Source organism: Acipenser ruthenus, chromosome 5, assembly GCF_902713425.1.
Source record: "Acipenser ruthenus chromosome 5, fAciRut3.2 maternal haplotype, whole genome shotgun sequence".
NCBI classification, from domain to species: Eukaryota; Metazoa; Chordata; class Actinopteri; order Acipenseriformes; family Acipenseridae; genus Acipenser; species Acipenser ruthenus.
In genome coordinates, this window is record NC_081193.1 from 68,078,161 (window position 1) to 68,099,215 (window position 21,055).

The 21,055-nt window shown below is 37.6% G+C and overlaps 1 protein-coding gene across 9 annotated transcripts in view; it reads left to right on the plus strand.

The window, feature by feature from the left end:
• The window catches only part of LOC117402985 (ADP-ribose glycohydrolase MACROD1-like), a 921,538-nt gene that overhangs the window by 119,800 nt on the left and 780,683 nt on the right, over positions 1 to 21,055 (plus strand). The gene's annotated exons all lie outside the window — the stretch shown is intronic.

Below are 21,055 nucleotides of genomic sequence, written 5' to 3' on the forward strand. Positions count from 1 at the left end.
TTTCAGACTTTTGTGCCATCTGTCCTTGGAACCCACATTTCCCAATACATCGTGTAGCTGTTTGCTTAAAAATTAAACAGTGACTTATAAACAATATTTTGTAATGCTTGCATATTATGATTAAGGTTTCATTTTAGACTATTTTGAGTACAAAAATCGGAATGTTTCACAGTATTAGAAGCCTTTTGCTATTTTCTTTTTTGCCCTAGGGCTTTGCTAATTGACTGGACAAAGAGGTCTGTATTAACTTATTATTATTATTATTATTATTATTATTATTATTATTATTATTATTATTACTACGACTACTACTACTACTTAATAATAATAATAATAATAATAATAATAATAATAATAATAATAATAATAATAATAATAGAACAACAAATAAACATATTTTATATGTGGAGTTCTTGTACATTTTTTGAGTTCACCCCTTTTTAATTCCCCAAATGTTTGTTTCTTTTCAAGGCCACTCCATGCCCCTCTCTCTGCCTCTCTGCCATAAGTACTAGTATTTGCTAATTGTCTCGTCATTTTAGCCTGTCTTTATTTGATCCTTTATCCACTATCCTGTTCTAGTAAGGATTGTAGGATTGTTCCCTATCAAAGTGGAAGGCGAGCACAAGCAGATAAGAGCAGCGCTGGCTCCAATTGTTAATTGAATACACATTAGTAGATATCACTAAAGAACAATGCTCTCTCTCTCTCTGCTAGACCAGAAGTTAATTGCGTTTATCAGAATTATCACATTTTCACATCAGTGGCAAAAAAGTTAACATAACATAGGCTGTGCCACAAGTGCTTGGACTTTATAATTCAGCAGAGCTTTGCAACAATACATATGAGTGAAAAAATATCACAAATGTTATATGTTGTATAAAACATGTAAATGAGCAACCCACACACAAAAGTATTCAATATTATATATTAATAGTGAAAGAGTCTAAATGCTAAAAAGTGAAACACGTTTGTGAAAAAGGGTACAAGATATCATACCTTACACACATTGTTTTATCCAGTTGCTTTGTGTTATATAGTCAATTAAGATTTCAATGGCATGCCAGGAGAAAAGAAATGTGAAAAAAATGCAACTGTTTAGACCGATGGCAAAACCCCTTTTTCAAGCCTTGCAGTTTCCTTTTTTTGATGAAACCTTAGTTTATCTGTCAACATATCTTGATCAAGCTGTCCACTCTGACAAAGCTGCTCAGTGGCCATAAAGAAGATAGTGTCCGGTTTCTGTTATCTTAAGTTCGTAGAGGTCTGCTGTAGAGATCATCTGTTTGTGGCCTTTCCCAAGCATGTATAGATATTAGCTGGCATATCTGCATGTGTTTTGACAACAGACTTTCCTTTGAAGAGTCCAGATTAGCTTTTTGTCTGAAGGAAGGAAGGCATAGCCCAGTTCATTAAGCCACTTGGTTTTGTTAAGTGTGGACAAGTATGTTTTCGTACCTTTTGACAGCGATAACCCTTTAAATATATTTGAACATCACTCCACAGCTTGTTCATCCCTCCCAGTTTTGAGACCTCAAGCGATTTAAGTATCAGCTCAAGTAGAATTTTAAGTTTTAGCAAAAGTAGTTTTGCCTGTTTTGAGCCCTGCTTTTATTGTTCTTTATGAAAGGTGACTGTATAAATAAATCAATGTCATCTTAATTTATTTATTTACTGCTACCAGACCACCTATGGAATAAAAAAAAGCCAATACGCATACAAAGACATCACTGAATTTAAAGGTTCCGGGTTGTGTACTTTGTCTTGGATTGGCCAAGTGGGAATGTGGAATAGAAATAAAAAGACTAGAGGGACCAGAATCAAGCAACCAGTCCTGTATGTTCTTGCTGCAGAGTAGATAGGTGCCACCAATACCTAGATACAGAACTATGATTTTTAGACTGTACAAGAAGAGATGAACAGAGAACAGACGGTAATAGTCCTTGTGAGACATTATATTAAAAGATGAGCAATCTACTGGGGATCCCTGTACAGACACAGATGCCACTGAATTTTGAAATAAACACAAAATCTAGGAATATTTTAGGTGATTATTTTTGTTGTCCATTTCCAGTCCATGCATTTTCTTTCAAAATTGAGTGGCCTGGCTAATATGATATATGTCTATAGCTAAGGTACAAACTGACTGGCACATTTAAGTGCATAATACAGTATAAGACGGTTTGCTGTAACTTGCCCTTCATAACTATATATTCTCTCAATTTATTTTTTTTTTACATTCAATGAAACATCCTGTACAGACAACAATTTAAGGGTGACCCAATCATATTTGTACGTGCAATATAAAATGAACTTTATATACAATTTATATTTCATATACTGTCTTTCTAGAGTTCTAAATCCTTACATTTTGAAAATAAATAAAAAAATTGATTAATTACTTGTTCTTGTGACTCTACCATCTTTAACCCGTCAGTGGGTGTTTTTTTTTAATGCGGATTACATCTGTTAAGTGTTAACCTCATTGAAGGGTTTAGGAGTGCCACTGGGCCTTGGTAGTTTCTGAATTAATGGAGTTTCTCTGGAGATCTGTAACGAATGCCCAGTAAACACTCATCAAGTACACATCCTACTGACAGGGAAGCCTGGGAACCCAGGCGGAAAGGTATTTTTGTTGTCTGCTCTTGTGTGTTTATGTAGAAGCAGCCACACAAATAGCTACCTCAGCTGCTTTTTGTTTTTTCTGGTGTTGGTAACTGTGAAAAAGGCTGCCTCATCACTTGTGAGGTGCCTCCTGGTGTAACCATGGCTTGGTCTTCTTCCCCGTGGCTAATGACCGTGTAAACAAAAGCTGCTTATCAGATCAGATAGAACTTAACGAACAAAAAGACCTGCTTGCTGACTGCCCTGAGAAACACAAAAAGAAGAGGTGACTGAAGAACAATAGTTTAGATATTCAGCCATTCTTCTTTTCTTCATGCAGTTGTTCATTTAATTGGTCTACTGTTTTCCTGCTAAATGTTTTAGCAGATAGACAAACTACTCCTTTATTATCTCAGAGCCTGTTAATCATACTGTAGCTGTTGGCATTTTTCATTTTCTCTTTGGAACTTAGCATTTCTTTGGAAATTAAATGCATAAACTACTTTTTTTAATGTAGAAAAACAGATAACAGGGTCTATTCAGTCTAAACGATGATGGCTCTAAATACTGCCATCTTTTATATATCACTTGACATTACCAAAATGTTTTGACCTGGTTTCTTATAGTTCTACCTCAGTATTTGAAGTTAAATAAATATGTAATTGTTTGTGTGTTCAGTATGTTTAACTGTATTCAGTACAATTTAGTCCAGCTAAACTAGTCAAATGAGTTAAAAATATGTCTGTACAACACTATTTATGTATTTATTTATTTATGTATTAGTTTATTTTTTCATAGTAGGTACAGTTTAATCTGTAGCAATGTTTTTTTAATCTCTTATGATGATCTGCGCATAATAGGTTTTCCTCAAAGGGTATCTGATTACAAGTACAGTAGAAGAAGTAAAACCTGAATACAGTGATGTATCTTAATTGAAATCAGTTTAATCCAAATTGGATTGCATTCTTTCTGGAAGCAAAGGTTTTGTTAGGGCTATCTTGTACTAATCCGACTTTAGGTTGTCTCACATCTTCTCAGATTTAATCAGATAATAATATTTAATTCAATTAAATTTACATTAAAAAGCTGGCCTTTCTAACTTGCAAAATATGTTTTATCATACCCATTTGATTATTAATTTTATCATGCTTTTATGCAACTTCACAGGATTTATGAACCTATTTTAATCCTTAATAAGGCTACTACACCTGGCAAATTGCTGCTTTACACCCGATCATTTTCTAATTATGTAAGCTTCAGCATAGCACACACCTCAGTGGTTTTTAACCCTGGTCCTCAAGCACCCCCAACAGTCCAGGTTTGAGTTTCAACCTGGAACTTAATATTTTTTTTTTAAACATGTACTGTTTTCCAGTGCACATAAAATCACACACCCAGACTGCATAATTTGAGCTGTACAGTATGTATGTATATTTTGTTTCCATAAAAAAAAATCCTTTTTGCGGAATAAATGGTATCTTCCGTCATGAATGCTTATGACTTCAGGCTTTAGTCTGCATTTGGTGTATCAGCTGATTGTCGATGAAAATGCTTTTAAAATATGAATGTTGTGTTCAATAAGAACATGGATGCAATAACAACAATGGTGCTAGTCTAAGATGGGTACGTGAGCTTGAAAAAGCTTTTTATCTCCACCCTGTCATTAGTTTATATTGTTACTTGTTTAGAAATACTAGTTACAACTGCCAGTAATATTGTTCAGAGAAACTTCAACTTAACTGCAGTCATATATCAGTGCCACTAAAACAAAAACAAATCAATCATACGTACTTACAGCTTTCTAGTTCAGGAAACGTGTGGAATTCATTGCAATTTATCTAGTTCTATCACCAGCTAATGGGAAATTGCACTAGGTATGTCCTAAGGGTGTCCAAACTGTTACTGGTGTGACATTTGACAGTTAAAAATGTGTACCATACCACCTGTAAAATGTGTAAATTGCACAGTTTAAAAGTCTTGTACAGGTTTCAAACACCAGCTGTTTACAATGGTGTAAGAATACAGTACATTAATTAAAGTGGGGTAGTAGTATTTTTTTTTTTTTACATTTAAAAATATTTTTATTTTTATTCAAAAATGTCTATATGCCCAGTTCTTTTTTTTCACCTCCATCATTTAAAGTGTCTTTTGAAATGTAAGCTTTGCAGCAAAGTGCTAATCCTTTTTCCTTTTTAGTTTTTTTTTTTTTTTGGGTGCTTTTTGTTTTTTTTTAAAGCTTCTTTGTCCTTGATGTCTGAGCCGTTTCCCTGCTCATTTTCCTGATACGGACACTAACTTTTTCAGCTCCTGCCCTGTGAAGCCTTGCTGCTCCCTGCGGCTCATCCCAGCATGTTCGTTTAGAATTAAACTTTGGTCTGGTTTCACGAGTGAGCAGTGAGCATCCTGTAAACTACTTTTAATAGATCTGCTTGGGTGCTTTTTGATGGGTAGAAAAAAACAACTTTTGCATCCAAAGATGCCAGGAGCCTTCATTGCGTTCAGTTTCGGTGTGAGAATTGCTGTGATTTTTGAACATGCAGATTAGCTTTAGGAAGGATATATCAGTAACAACTTTCACTGCTATACACAAGTATACACAAGATATCAATCGGATACCCACTGCTGTTATTTCCTTAGTCGCATGTCGTGTCCAAAGGTCATGCGCTCTAAACAGTAGTGTGTTTTTACCTTTTTATACATTTGAAAGTGAAGAGAATTAATTAAAACTGTACATTTCAAAGAGGACAGCGTGACATGTAATCTTTTTTGTGAATAAAAAACTACCAATAGCCCCAAAATGGGTAAGAACATTTTACATAAAATACAGGCAGTGCTCCTATTCTCACCATTGGCTCATCATTAGGTAACCAAAAAAACAACTTTGAGGCAGTAAACCGTTTAACATTGCTCCCTATGAGGTCTCGGATTTACAGAAAATGTAAAACACCCTTGCTTGTGACTCAACTTACAATTTAAGGATTAGCCTTGTTTAAAAGAAATGGACCAGAAATCTTTTAGTTCTTATTTTAACTTGCCTTTTCTAATGTGCATATGACATATTTGTGTCTGCTCACAATTGAAAACAAAATGTATGTTAAGTTGGGGGGGGGGGTTAGTTAATTTAATAACATAGACCTGCCAGAAATAAAAATAGACCTCTTTACAAAATAAAAGTTGTACTGCATGACACGTACTTGCCCACTCATTAATAATAAACTTAAAAAAACATGTATTCTGTACCCTTTATGCTTTATTCAAATGTAAATGTTATACTGAGGATATCTTCTGTGTTTCTTACTATAGGCCAATTATTCTCACAAATGAAATAAAACGCATCCCCTGTGGCAATGAGCAACACTCGGTGCAGTATTTTGAAAGAAATTTTTGTGAAAGTCTGCTGAAATGTAACCAGATCCCTAAGGTAAAATGACAGCAGTTAAATCCATCTGTGGATAGTGGTGGGAAGATGAGAAACTCACACAGATAGTTCTTGGGAGAGCTATGCTGTTAAGTGTTGTTTTAGGCAGTCTAAAAACAACAGTGTGCTTGTATTTTTCTTCTTGTTTCAAAACTTAGTCACGACAGGGAACAACTGATAAAACACAATCAGGACTCTGATGTATGGAGCCCTGCGTCTAGAAGGAAGTAGCGATTAGCAATGTTTAAATGTCAAAGTTGGTGCTGAAATCTAATCTACCATTTACATATAATGCACATGTACTATAGATAGATTTTAACATGTTTTCAGCTTTTGTTTCTTTTTGTGAAAGCTATAAAAAGCAGACATCTAATGAGACACAGCAAGTAGATTATTTTATGGACCCTGAAGTGCTCCTAAATTGGCTTGGGTGTGTTTTCCTTTCGCAGAAAAGGTGCAAATTGCACCCTGGAATAAACCGCTTTGATAGTTCAGGCCCAATGTGACTAGAACAATAGACCTATACTCCACATTGTTACAAAAGCTTTTACAGTTTAACCCACTAATTCACACCATTCTTAATTCTCTGCAACAGTACCTTGTAACCCTCTGTAGCATTTTGTGTTTGTCCTTACGTGTAATATAGACTGTTTTTTCAGGCAATATTGATTTTTATAGATGGTCTTCTTTTGACCAATGAAACACTTGGATAAAAAATAAATATACATATATATTATACACAAAGTTTTGCATCACCTAGAATTTTAGGATTGAGACCAAATAAAAAAAAAGAAAAACTATATGAACATCATTTAGATCTTTTATTTAACATCATGTAATCAAAAATGATACTGCAAAAGTGTACCGGAAACCATAATATTAGTACAGTATTTCATGTTAGATTTCAAAATGTCACATTTTAAAATGTGTCAGTTTTTCATTAAGTATATGAAAAACTTTAAAGTGGCATGCAATTTAATAGGTTAACGTAACATTATTCAGCAGGTTGCATTTCGGCTTTATGAAGCACAGTTAGTTGATTGTATAGGGTGACACAAAATGTTTGGCCATATATGTATGTATAAAGCATTGTTATTATTTTTTTTTTATTATTACATATTCTGTCATTTAAATTCCTACCGTTGTATGTAAAATGCAAAAACAAACTTATGTTTTGCTTTCTGTTAAATGTAACTGTACATAATTAAGACCTATAAAATTACTGGGTTTAGATATAGTGCATTCTATATTGTTCTCTATAACCTGGTTATTAGCATATTTTAAATGAATTTCATTTAAATATTGCATATTTTTTGATGACTGCAAGTTGTTAATTGCCTTGCAAATGGACACTGCAGTTCACAGGAATCCAGTATATGCTATGCGTATTCATCATTTCCTCCATTAGTTTTTCAACCAATAGAATCAATGAAAAACATGAGCCCAGTGTAACCTTTCCCAGATTTTCACCTGTATGTTGTTCTGCCAGCCAATACATTTTTACAGCAGGGAAGACATATGTTCAGCTGCACCCCTTGTGTGATGGCTTGGTCCCATGCTACTGCAAGGAATGCATGATTCTCTTTCATTTTGCATCTAGTGGATCTATGGTTATGCAGCAAGAGAGGATGAGGCGGTTTAGTGACGGGTCCCCAAAGGAAAACAACACAATTGACTTCAGAAGAAGGGAATTCATTAAGAACACCAGGTGTGTTATACACCTGTCGGTTTTCCATTCACAGACTGGGGTAAAATATTCCATTAGTTAATTTCTGTTATGATGAGGAAAGTACACATAAAATGACTTTCCGAGCTGGGAATTGTCAAAATCCCAGTAGAAGTTTATGCACTTGGTTAAAAAAAACAAAACATACAGACTCGTCAGCTTTATAAACCTGTCAGAACATGAATTTAATTATTGCAATGAAATTAATGCCCACAAGAGTGAAATCAGATGTATAGTAAAAGTCATTACGTAGGACTTGTATGCTACCTGGAGCACCAGTTAATATCTGGATGTAAAACCTCTTAAGGAAACTGAGGAATCCTGAATATGGTATGTATAATTAAACCTAGATAACTTACAACACCATTGAATGGGTTTTTGTAATGATCGTTCAAAGATGCAGGTAGGTATCTGTCATATAATTACTACCATGGCATTGTTAGTCTATTTATATAGTGTATACTGTAGCAAAGCATGTGAACCTATAGCATTTTGAATTTGTATATTGCATTCAGCTAGGAGAGTTCATTTTAAGATTTCCTTTCCGTGGTTTGTTCTTGAGGTGATAATACAAAGAAGATAAAAGAATGTGTATCCAGTAGCATTGTACCTTATCTATTCAGTAAAAGACTCCATGGTAGTTATAAACTTATCAATAGTGTTCTACAAAAGTCTAGTTAGTGGTTTAACTATACTTTTATTTTGTTAAATGGAATTTTAAAAATATATAAACAGGGTATGTATTAATGTTTTCTTCCTTTTTTTATTCCAAAGTTCGCTTCTTGCTGCTGGCATATTTCCTCAACATATACGGTCCTCTGGCTAAGAGGGAGACTCAGTACTGTAATGTAGAACAGACTTCCTTTAGTTGGCTGTATATTTCTTACCAAGTAAACTACTAGCAGTTTATATGGTGTACCATGAACTCAGATGTTAGTTCTGAGATGCTGTTTATAAGGTTTGTTTTGTCTTCAGATTCTTATTTTGGAAAACCTTGTGATTGAAGGTAATTTATACTGTAGGTCTATTTCTTGTACACATTAAGATAATACTTTTTTTTGTTTTTGTTTAAAAAAAAATGTCTGTCGCAGCATTTGGCATGTGACAGGATTGCCTTTGGACCAATTGACCCACTGACCTTTGTGCTCAGCAAACTGAGCTTATTTCTTCCTTTCTTTATTCAGTGCAGTTGTTCCCCTCTAGAGCGACCCAAAATAGCACAGACTTGAAACTTAAAAGGCTTTATCATTACTGGGCATGGTCACTATGGCTACAATCCAAGATCAAAGGGTCAAAGTTCAAAAAGCTTAATGATGTCAAACACATTTTTTAATGTTTCCAACACTATTTTGCAATGTGCTAAGCAGCAGATCACAATCAAAGTGACAAAAGCTTCCACGGTTCTTGCTAATAAGCAAATTTGTGGGGACAGCTCTAAGAATATAGTGTCTTTGCTGGCAGATAGGAATGTTTAACTGGTGGTGGTGTTGGTCATCAGCTTTTGGCAGTTCCATCAGAAACAGACTGAGAGGGAGCATGGGGGCAAATGGGGTTGTTTCTAGCTTAGCCATTTTTCTTGTAATTTAATCCATTGTATTTGTTTCCAGTTGCCAAATGGATAGATGCTACTAAATAGAGCATAAGATGGCAGCTGGCATGCTTTACTTGATCAAGGCATCATCAGCATGTTTCTTTGTATGATAATCAGCAAACTAATGGAGAGATCCAGAGGAAAGTTCACACCTTTTCTGCAGTAAGTCATTTGGTCTTAAATACACTTATAATTCAAGATATTTAGACGTGTCTCATATGTAAGGCTTTATTGTAAAGCTTGTCTCTTTGAAGTAGATAGATGGTTTGCTATACAAAGCAGGCTGGGATTAGCATGCAGTCAGGGTTGTGTAATGCTACAGAAACAATAAAAAAAAAATGTTAGGTTATGGATGTAACCCTGGTTCCCTGAAAGAGAAGACGACCACCAACAATACTTTTGGGAAATGCTGAGCATTTTATATCAGAGCTGCCGATAGGCACCTCCGGGGAGTGACATCCTTGGTCCCGCCTTCCAAGGGAACAAATAGTCACTCCACGGAGCTCACTTCCTCTTTTGCATCGAACCCGTGAAGGCGACCGACGCGACCTTGCAGGTTGGTGGTCGTCTTCTCTTTCAGGGAGCCAGGGTTACATCCGTAACCTAATGTTTCCTTTCAACGACCACCAACAATACTTTTGGGAAAGTATACCAAAGCCGTCGCAAGGGAGCATGAGCGGAGACAGCAGATGAGAGACGTCTCGAAACCGCAAAACCACAGTTAGCGATGCGAGCGTGCAACCTCAAGGACCCTTGTGCCTAATGAAGGTATAGAGGGATCTACCACATTAAGTCAGTAGAACCTGGTGAAAGTATGCATAGTAGCCTAGCTAGCCACAGTACATGTCGGATAGTGAGGCTCCTCTAAATGTAGAATGTGTGGCCAGCCGCCCAGATGGAGGTAAGCCGGCCTTTGTATATGGCTAATAGAAAGGCTGTCTTCATAGAGAGGTGTTTCAACTCTAAGGAGTGAATGGGCTCAAACGGGGCCTAGTGAGAGTCCCTTCTAGGTGGACGTAACTGCCGAGCACCCTTTAAAAAATGGGTCGCCAGGAAATGGGCACCTGGGGACACCGAGTCAGTAGGGATATGGCAAGCAGATATGGCTGGCAGGTACACTTTAAGTGTAGAAGGGGATTTTCCCACTTCCAGCAGTTCTTGGAGGAATTGGAGGATAACTACCATAGGGCAAGTGATAGGGTCATGACCCCAGGTCAGACACCAATCTTGAATATACCTCCACTTGTAGGCGTACATCGACCTTGTGGAGGAGGTCCTAGTGTTCTGTAGTGTACTTACGACCATGTCTGAAGGCCCTACAGCAGACAGACGGTCCTGTTCAGGGGCTAGACCCATAATTGGAGTCTGCCTAGTTATGGGTGGCAGAGATTGCCTTTCGTCTGACTGAGGAGATCCAGACGTAGCAGATTCTCCCAGGGCTGGCCTTGTAGTAGCTGGCAGAGAGTTAAAAACCAGATTCTCCTGGGCCATCTGGAAGCCACCACGAGAAATGTCGCATTCTCTCTCCGGACCTTCTCTAGGAAGGTCGGAAGCAACAGTATTGGTGGGAATGCGTAGAAGAACGTCCTGGGCCACTCGTGGGCTAGGGTGTTGACGCCTAGTGGACCACCGCAGCAGTGGAGGGAGAACCATAGGGAGCAGTGAGTCATCTCCGCCGTGGCAAAGAGATCGACTTGGGCTTGGCCAAACCGCTCTCAAATGAGCTCCACTACTTGAGGATGGAGCCGCCATTCTCATGGGTGAGGACCCTCTCTTGAGAGGAGGTCCGCCACCCAATTCACTACCCCAGGAAGGTGAACAGCTCGGAGGGATAGCAGGTTCTGTTTCTCCCACATCAGTAGCCGGAAGGCTATACGATGTAACCCCGGGGACCGAAGTCCTCCCTGGCAGTTGACATATACCACTACCGACTTGTTGTCTGTCCGGACCAGGACACGTCTCCCTTCGAGCGCTGGGAGAAAGTGCTGGTGAGCGAGGTGAACAGTTTGCAGTTCCAGCGCATTTATGTACATGGATGTCCAGTGGCCCGACCAGGAGCCCCGGACTCCTCTGCCTGCCTAGACTACTGCCCAATCGAAGTTGGACGCGTCTGCCTGATGGCTGTGAATTGCCCCTATCCTTACACCTTCGCGCAGGTGACAGGTTTGCCTCCACCAGTGTAGGGTTTCAAAAACATGCATGGGTGTGGTAGAGTCCTGGTATACTTGCCTCAGGCGGCCGAGGAGAACACAGACGAGACTGAGGTCGAGAGACTGACGTTGATACGCCGACACAGGCGCACGGGATTTAATCAATGAACATAAACAAAAAGTAAACAATAATGCCATGTGACGCTACCAGCGATGGTAGCGCACAGAGGACGATACATGACTGTACAAACACTCAAAATAAAACACAATACAACAAACTATATATCAAAGGTGCCGTGAAAACGGCAGGCCTTGCAGCAGCCCCGATCACAGTGATCGCTATGTTTTTATACTAACGCTCTGCCGAGACACGCCCACCTGCCTGCTGGAACAGCTCATTGCTTTCAGCTGCTGCTCCACGCAGACAGGTAATCGTCCCCGGCGGAGCGCCACAGCAGTTAAACAATTAATTAAATCAATTTACAACAAATAATGCAAAAATATACAATAAAACTACATATTTCCCATGTGTAGGGCTTCCGCCCTGCCACAATGGGACGGTCAGCCGACGGTGCTTGTCACACTTGGGGTGTAGCTGGAAGGTATTGAGACACACTTGAAGCGGGCGCATATGGGCACATATGGAGTGGAGGGCAGTTGAGGCTGCGGCCATCAGACCCAGCAACCTTTGGCGCAACACCACTTGCTCTGTGCCTCTCTTGTCAGCACTGCTGCTAACCTCGCATAAAACATAAAAAAGCTCTGCACAGACGCTTTAAGATTTAAAGGGCCAACAGAGGGTCAAAAAGTCCAGGGCAGTTGCATGTTACTAGTAAACAGTTTGTTTTCCTTCTAGAAAACACCCCCTTGCATGGAAATAGAAGCCTAATAAATCTAACACTTTATCCTAGGAACAGTAAGAAAGATTACTGGTTTTTTTTGTGCATAGCAGATACTAAGAAAAGCCATTATTGATCCATTTCAGCCTGGTAACTCACTATAAGCTCTGTAAGGGGCATTTGTTTAGTCTTTACCAGGTGCTTGTTCCTATGACGTATAAACAGGGAAATCTGTTCATTTGACTTCTGTTTGGAGGAAACATGAGAGGAAGTACACAGATCTTCAGAAACTGCAGTTTGGATTGTCAGCTTTGTCCTGCTAAGACCTGTAGCAGTGATATCATTTAAGTTCACTGATTCTAGGCAGATGATAGAACTTCAATGTCCTTTAATTACACACATTCTGAGTGACACTCCTATGGCTCAGTAAACAGACATTGTACAATCTAAACAGGCAAGTATTGGTTTATAGGACTACCCATTTGGCAGAAATAGGTGGGATGCAGTATAATAATTTTTTCAGACATCCACTACCCTCATTATGAGGACGCTTCATTGTTACATAAATGCTTTATCTTTTGTTATATTGTGTCTGACAATTATGGACCTTGACTGTGTATACTTAACTGATTAGAGATCACAGAACACTTGTCTGTCTTGGACAGCATTTTAAAGTGGGTGACATGTAATGTTTAGATTCACCTGTCAGCCTTATCAATAACAGGTGGCTTACATTTGCAGCATTTTAAACGTAGATGCAATCCTTGTAGTTAGGGTCACACTTTTGTAAACATTACAGCAGTAATTTAAACTGTACGTTTTACATTCTGCCACAATCAGAAAGAAGCATGATGTAAGGACCACTTACACAATATATAGATTATATATGTACTAAAATAAATCAGAATGTAAACGGTACAGTTTAATTTACTGCTGTAATGTTTACAAATGTGAATAGCAAATTGATATCTCGGTTTAGTTTAAAACTTTACCTGTAGATCACTAAACTGACACTGAAATGATTTCCTACAGTATCACAGTTTGTTTGCTGATAGACTTCAGATAAGGTCTGACACAGGGATTTATTAGGGATTACAGACTGATCAAGTTAACTGAACAAAATCGTTTGAAAACATTCAGTAATCCTGTTAATTCCCAGTGTAGGGTTATTACTGTTATATAGCATGCAGGCACAATATATCGGTTTGTATTTCTTCTTTTGCAATATATATCATTTTTGAGCATCGTAGATGTTTATACAATATTAATATTTCATTTCCCCCTATGGCTAAGTCTACAGTACCTATTTAGTATACGGCAGGACTGACTCGCCATTGCCACCTGTTGGCGGATTGTGTGCTGTGTCCGGAGCCGGCCTCCACAAATATGTTAATGAGCAGCAGAAGACACTGGGAGTGGAAAATAGGGTAAGGGAAATTATTATTATTTATTTCTTAGCAGACACCCTTATCCAGGGCAACTTACAATTGTTACAAGATATCACATTATTTTTACATACAATTACCCATTTATACAGTTGGGTTTTTACTGGAGCAATTTAGGTAAAGTACCTTGCTCAAGGATACAGCAGCGGTGTCCCCTACCTGGGTTTGAACCCACGACCCTCCGGTCAAGAGTCCAGAGCCCTAACCACTACTCTGCCCTGCTGTTGTTATTGTTGTTATAAATGTTGTGATTATTGTAAGTGCCCCTATTAGTTATTTTGCTATACCCTGTAACTGTTGAAACCTTCCTGTGTTGTTTTATGTAATATGTGAATGTCAGCTTGACAGGCAGGGTAGTGCTCTGGGGTGAGGAAAGGGCTGTATGTGTTCGAGTGTCTGGATGGTGCTGACTTGTTGGCTGCTTAAATAAGCCATGTTGTACCTGTGAGCCTTTGTGTGTGTCTCAAATTATTCCTGTGCTTGCGAAAATATTTTAATTTACTTTTGTGGCAATGTAACAAAAAATATTGACAAGTTATTAGTTTAACACTAGCAGAGTGTACATAGTTTATATACAGAGAGTACAATTGTCACTACAACAGTCTTAATGTCACTCTCCCAGTGTTGTTTCCCAACACTTAGGTAGTTAATTTTGCAGAAAAGGGGTGCTACACTGAAAGAGATGTAAATTTAACTCCCATAGTGTTAAATGTTTTACACTATAGAAGTGTGTGGCAAAATGGTTTGCAGTGTGCAGGTGTAGAGGTGTTGCAGTGATACAGTTGGGTTTTTACTGGAGCAATCTAGGTAAAGTACCTTGCTTAAGGGTACAACAGCAGTGTCTCCCACCTGGGATTGAACCCACGACCCTCCGATCAAGAGTCCAGAGCCCTAACCACTACTCCACACTGCTGCCCATACCCCACACTGCTGCCCTCTATTGTTTATATATATATATATATATATATATATATAATATATATACACACACTGTATATAAACAATAGATGGGCTTCAGTGAGTTACAGGAAAATAATTCCATCTAGGGTGTCTGTGACATCCAAAATTACGAGACCGAAGGTCGAGTAATTTATAAACCGTTAGTACTTCAGCTTTATTTGGATGATTGCCTTTACCTTGTTTTAATTTCCTGTTCCTCTCCAATTTCTCTGTATTCTCATTTTGTTGATCATTAATGAACATTTCTGTACCGTGGGTGTTGTTGAGTGATTGAAAACAAGACATTTTGTGTTTGAATTGAAAGTGATGGTCTCGAGGAGTCGAATGGGTCAAGGTTCAAGTATATTTTCCTGTAGAGGAATTATCACTTTTTGACGTCACTACTGTGGTATTATGCCTTTTTTTAATGGCTTAGGATGCAAATGTAGCCTTATATATATATACAGTGCTACCCTGTTATAGTGCAGAATCAGTTATAACACGGTAATGTTGTGGCTCCCAATTCCCCCTTAATGCAATTTGACTCGCAAACTTTGGGTGAATGTTCCAGATATACGTTCCGGATCTGGTAGCCCCCTCTCCTGTCTCCATTGCCTGTTCTGCTCCTTCTGAGCAGCGGTGTTCCTGTTGATCTGCTCGATCATCGCTTTTAAATCTGGGTCCATTTCTGGGTCTCTAGGGGCACCCACACACGCTGCCACCATATGTAACACGACCGGCACTCACACTCGTTCGTTGCCCCTTTTAAATCAGACCCAACCCACAGAAATTGATTTTTAAGCGCTTACGCACTATTTTTAATACAAAAAATGAAATAAACAAACAAAATCCTAACTCCGTGTTGGACCACTGACTACACAGGCAGGTCCCTGATTAGCTCGCAGGCCGGCTAAGCTGTTTACCTGTGATCAAAACAAACCACACAGGTTCAACACAGCACTTTTTATATGACTGCTCGGAAAAAGAGCACACCTTCTGCTTCCTACTACTCAGCAGCCCTGAAGAGACTGACTGCCTCTCTTTTAAACCCTGCACCTGGCTCTAATTATATATTATATATATATATATATATATATATATATATATATATATATATATATATATATATATATATATATATATATATATATATATATCCTTACATCTTAGTTTACTTGTTCTACTAGAGCCAGACTTTATGAGGTGTAGTCACCCAAGATGGCTGTCTTAAAAAAAAACAAAACAAAACAAAAAAGGCTCAAAGAGCACTTGTCCACTAGAGAAATCATCAAGAAGTAGAGTAAGTTTTGAATTTGTCTGCTAAAAGATAATAGTAGAAATGTTTTGCTAATTGTGCTATGTGGGGATATGGCTTTTAGCTTTTGGTGGTGAGGCAGGTTTACAAAGGATGGCAGGCCATAAACATATAATTTCGAAGAAAAAAAACAAAACCCAATTGCTGTGGGTCTCTTTTATAGGGTGTAACTTCCTTCACACTCGTAGATAACTGCACCTACATGGTAGAAGTGGTGGGCACTTGAATTCTCAGCTCTATTAATGCAAATATATACTAACACTTAGTAGTCCCAGGAAATGCTAGCTTATATTTTCAGTGACAACATTTGATACTGTGATGACTGCATAGTAATCATATACAGTACATTTATTTATTTTCTAAGATACAAGTTTAAATTATGCCACCATCCACTCCATTTACACTGTTAAAAGGTTGCTTATCAGACTTCTTAGTCCATTGCCTGTATTTAAAGTGCTAACTGTGCCAGTGTGTTTGCATGACATTACCTCTCAGTCTATATGCATTTATCATGCTGGAGCCTAGGTACCTACTGTTTACATTACACCCTTTATTAGTTTCCTGTTGGTTTGGCTACAAGATAAGCACCAGGATTGTATTTCATTTTTTCCTTTTTGTTTAAAGATAATTTGAATCCTCTGTTGTGTGACCTTCTTAGCCTTCAGGTCAAAGACTGAGTTTAAATGTTATGATTATTGGCAAAAAATGTACCAATAAACCATTAAAGCAAATCTTGGTAAATCTTTTCAATTGTTTTATTGTATTTGTTTACTTATGCATTTATTTATTTTTAAGGTTTTCAAGTGGAAGCCCCTTACTACTACAGACATGTATCATACTTTAGTGTATTACATATGTATATGGAACCTCTTGACCAATAGTGATCAAACTGGGTAAGGGCCTTCGTTCTAGTTCTTGAGAGTTTTAGAATGTGTAGATATATGGAGGAACCTGTCTGTCTGTATGTGTCTATGACATTTTTACATGTACATACTGTAGGTGGATGCAGCTCTAATGTTATATTTACCATTGTGGCTAGGGATGTTACTAAAATATTGTTGTGCTTTTGCTTCTTTTAGCCATATATAAATACCTGTATTATTTATGATAATGATATGCATGGATAAAAATGACATCCTATTGAACTACAATGGAAATGTTTTTAGTTTATATAATTCTTTTGAATATGTATTCTGCTACTGTACATTGTTGGACAGAAACAGAGGTACATGGGCAAAAACAGGCAATAAGCGAAGGTGGTGTTATAGTTAGGGTCAACAAAAAAAATGCAAACGGTTTATTTTTTAGTTATACAATTACAGTATCTCCAGGCCATTTTAATAAAACATTAATCTTTTTTAAAACTACAGTACTAGTTCTTGACACAACAGTAGGTCTACTAGTGACGTTTTATCATCTTTTCCCATCTGTCTGAAACATACATGGTTTCACTGTTTTTTACATTGCTTGCCTATGCTTTACCATGCCTTCACTATGCTTTATTATGCTTTGCTATGCTCTTACTATGGTAAACTTTTATAAGGGTGGAGTCATTTACTTGGCTAAGCAGTGATACAGCTGAATTCGGTCTCTTGCATCCACTGTTTAATCCCCAGGTAACTTGGCCACACGCTATTATAATGGCCAGGCCAGCCGATTGTATTACTACAGCAGGGAAATTATTAGTTTCTTGACGTAGTCTTCTTTTCCCTTGGTGGTTCTGAGTCGTCAACCTTATCATTTAAACTGGTATCAATCTGTCAATGAAGTTTTTAAAAAGTGATGGAAGTCACGAAGGTTTGCTTTTATTAAAGTATAACCAAGTTACTTTTTGTGTGTGAGCACAGACAGATTATTGGCGTGTAGTTTACTGCAGTCAGTGGCAGGATTAATCCCAAGAAAGGGATAAAGCACTGCAGCAACATGGTTAACACTGAACTCTAAGTATTAATGTAATCTTACTCACCTTGTGACTGATCGCTTTATCTATGTACCTTCAGTACTGTGCCATAGTTTGAATTGCCTTGTACTGCTGTGCCAGTAACAATTTTCTCTCCCTCAAGTAATGAGCTGCTTATTCGACAGCATTTATTTATTTTTTCTGTTCTGGCCCTTTTTTCATTCAGTAGACATGTGACCAGCTAGCGTCAAAGTATCAGTTTAGACTGTAAGTCTGCCCTGGGCTGACTGGTGATTTGAACAGTTGTTTGAACTGAGGCATGCTTGCCAGCCGTGAAACATTTTAGTTAATCCATATCTATGAAGACGTAGGCTAAAGGACGGCAAATGCTAGATATGTATTTGCTTTTGCTACTGTACTGTACAGAATGTGATTGTAATCTATGTAATTTACACTGTTCTTAGTTATATCACAGTTTGGTGTACTGAAGCTAGCCCCACCCACCAACACCTACAGGATCAGAGGTGCAGTATCTAAAACAGGAAAGAAAATGCACGCTCCCAGGGTTTACTGACAAGTTTTTACTTCATGTCAGCCCTTTATATCCAACTTTGACAGCCTCAAACAACTAACCAACCAACGAACTAAATATACATGAGTCACATTTGAGCTCTTTTCACTCTATCTCTTTGCCCTGTCTGTTTTTCTTCAATTATTTTCTCTTTCTTTCCTTCCAAAGTTTAACCATTATGTACATTGCCCCTGATTATTTGCATTGAAAACCAATAAACAAAAGTTTTTTTGTTGTTTTTTAAAGGCAAATACAAGAAAATAGTCAAGGCTATTATGGCTTGGCTTGTGCAGAGACTCAGTATTGTTTTATATTCTATGTTACCATGGTAACAGATCCGTTTATTGCAACAGAACGAAATTATAGTATTTGTGTCTCTTTTCTGAAGCTTTTGTAACCAAACTGCTGTCGTGTTTTTTGCTCTTGCCGCAAGCAAAGTGCTAGAGAAAAACACTATTGAAATAAAGATTTGGAAATTCAACCATAGAATGAAACAACATGGCTCAATAACAGAAGAATTCAGATAAACTCCTTGTTTTAAGTGGCAGCTACCTATAAGCCACAGATACCTTTCATAATTTGAATTCTGAAAGTGCCGAGTATATCCTTTCCCTTCCCGTGTCAGCTTGGGGATCTGTGGTGTACAGCTCCCTTTTTTAACAATCTCCAATTTTTCAGAGAAAGTTCTCCTTGAAAAAGGATCCGTAACCAAATCGACTATGATGTCTCAGTTTTCTCACTTTTTTTATTTTAGTGTAAAATAAAATTCGAAATAATTAGATGTTGTAAAGGTATTTGTATTTATCAATGTATATTTATAAGCAATATCGTGCAAATCCAGCTATCCTCCTAACTGCAGTGCTAACCAAGGAATATTCATGTTTTGGGGTTGCTCACTAATAATTGGTCAGATATCAGAGCTTTGACTTTCCCATTGGTTGCTAAAGCAGGCCCTTCAAGTGAGGCAGAGAATACCCTGTCAGATTTATGGCCCGCCTCTGCTCACTCCTGATTGGTCGCCTCGCCTATTGGTTAAACTCACTCAAGACCTTCAACTGAAACAGAGAATACCCTCAACTGTTTTTTTTCTAGCGTCTGGTCGTTGTTTTAGTCTTATGCGGGGGAAATGCAGATCTATTATTGGCTGATCACATCCCCTTCCGGAAACCACTAGACTCTTAAAAAACCTCTAGTAAACCCTGTAAGTCATCTTGGATAAAGGCGTCAGACAAATGAACAAATAATAATTAGAGTAGTATGTTTCATAGTATAAGCAAGCACACGGTACGCAAGTGATTGAGGCAATGAATGTCATTTGACTGATAGTTTACTTGGCACTGTCTGGTCAGCAGAGAATACCTTGAAGGTCCTGACGGCACGCCACTGGTATTATCAAATGCAAGACATTAAAGATTCTGAATCCTCATGAAATGTTCTTGTCATGATAAGTACAGTAACCGAGAAGGAAATGTTAGAAACAGTTGTAAGTAAGCTGGAAACAAGAATTTGCATGCATGGGGCAGGTAAACAAGAGCAGTTTATTACCCTTCAAAAGTAAAATCTGTTCTCAATAATGTATCGGAGAGAGTCCTATGTCCAAATGAAATTAATGCCATTCAGTGGTTATTTTCCTTTTATTAATTTATAAAATTGATTAAAAAAATTCTGTATATTTTTTAAGAACATGTAATATACAGTAAATAGGGATTCTGAGTTTCAGTTTTAACCGATAAAACCCAATAAAACACCCCCGATACAAAGAAAATTAAATCAGTGGATAGCCAATAAACACCGTAAAAACTGTGGAAATGGTTAATCTATTCACGTTGACTTTACCCTATTCCCATTAAAAAATAAAACCTACTACAAAAATAATAATAAATACATTTACCTGTACTGCTGGGCAATGTCCCGCCTTCCTGACTTGTATCTATCAGTGATTCGTTCTCAATACTTTAAGCCCGCCCCAACTACTGATGGACAGCACATTCCTACATTTCTATTGGAGACTCTGCTTTCGAGATTTAAAACGTGATTACAATCAGGATGGAGGCTTGTTAGCGGGATTTAAAGCTGTATTACAGTTAAGACACAGAGGATTTACAACAGAATTGTGGCAAATTGTACATAAATGCCTACACACAAAAGCCCCAGAAGAATGTGCCCGTGACCATAAGGATTTCGTTGTGGAAGACAGCAAAGGAAAGAAGGTGCAACTTCAGTGTGCAAGTACTGTCGAGTTACTATACATATTTTGACACACACAAAAAAAAAAAAAAAAAAACTCAAGCATTTTGGAAAGTAACTGAAAACACTAATTTCATACCAAAAAAAAGCACCAAAAAATATAATTAATAAAACCCGAAAAACAGAAGCCCTAAATATAAATTAAGAGTAAAAGGAAAAGAAAACTATATCATCAGTTTATGATTTCATATGTAATTATTAATTGATGTCCAGATGTATAAAATAAATAGTGGTAATTAAATACATCCATTCTGTTTTAAACAGATTTCTTTATAGTTTGTATTGAGCTTCTCCACATGGTTTTGATGTG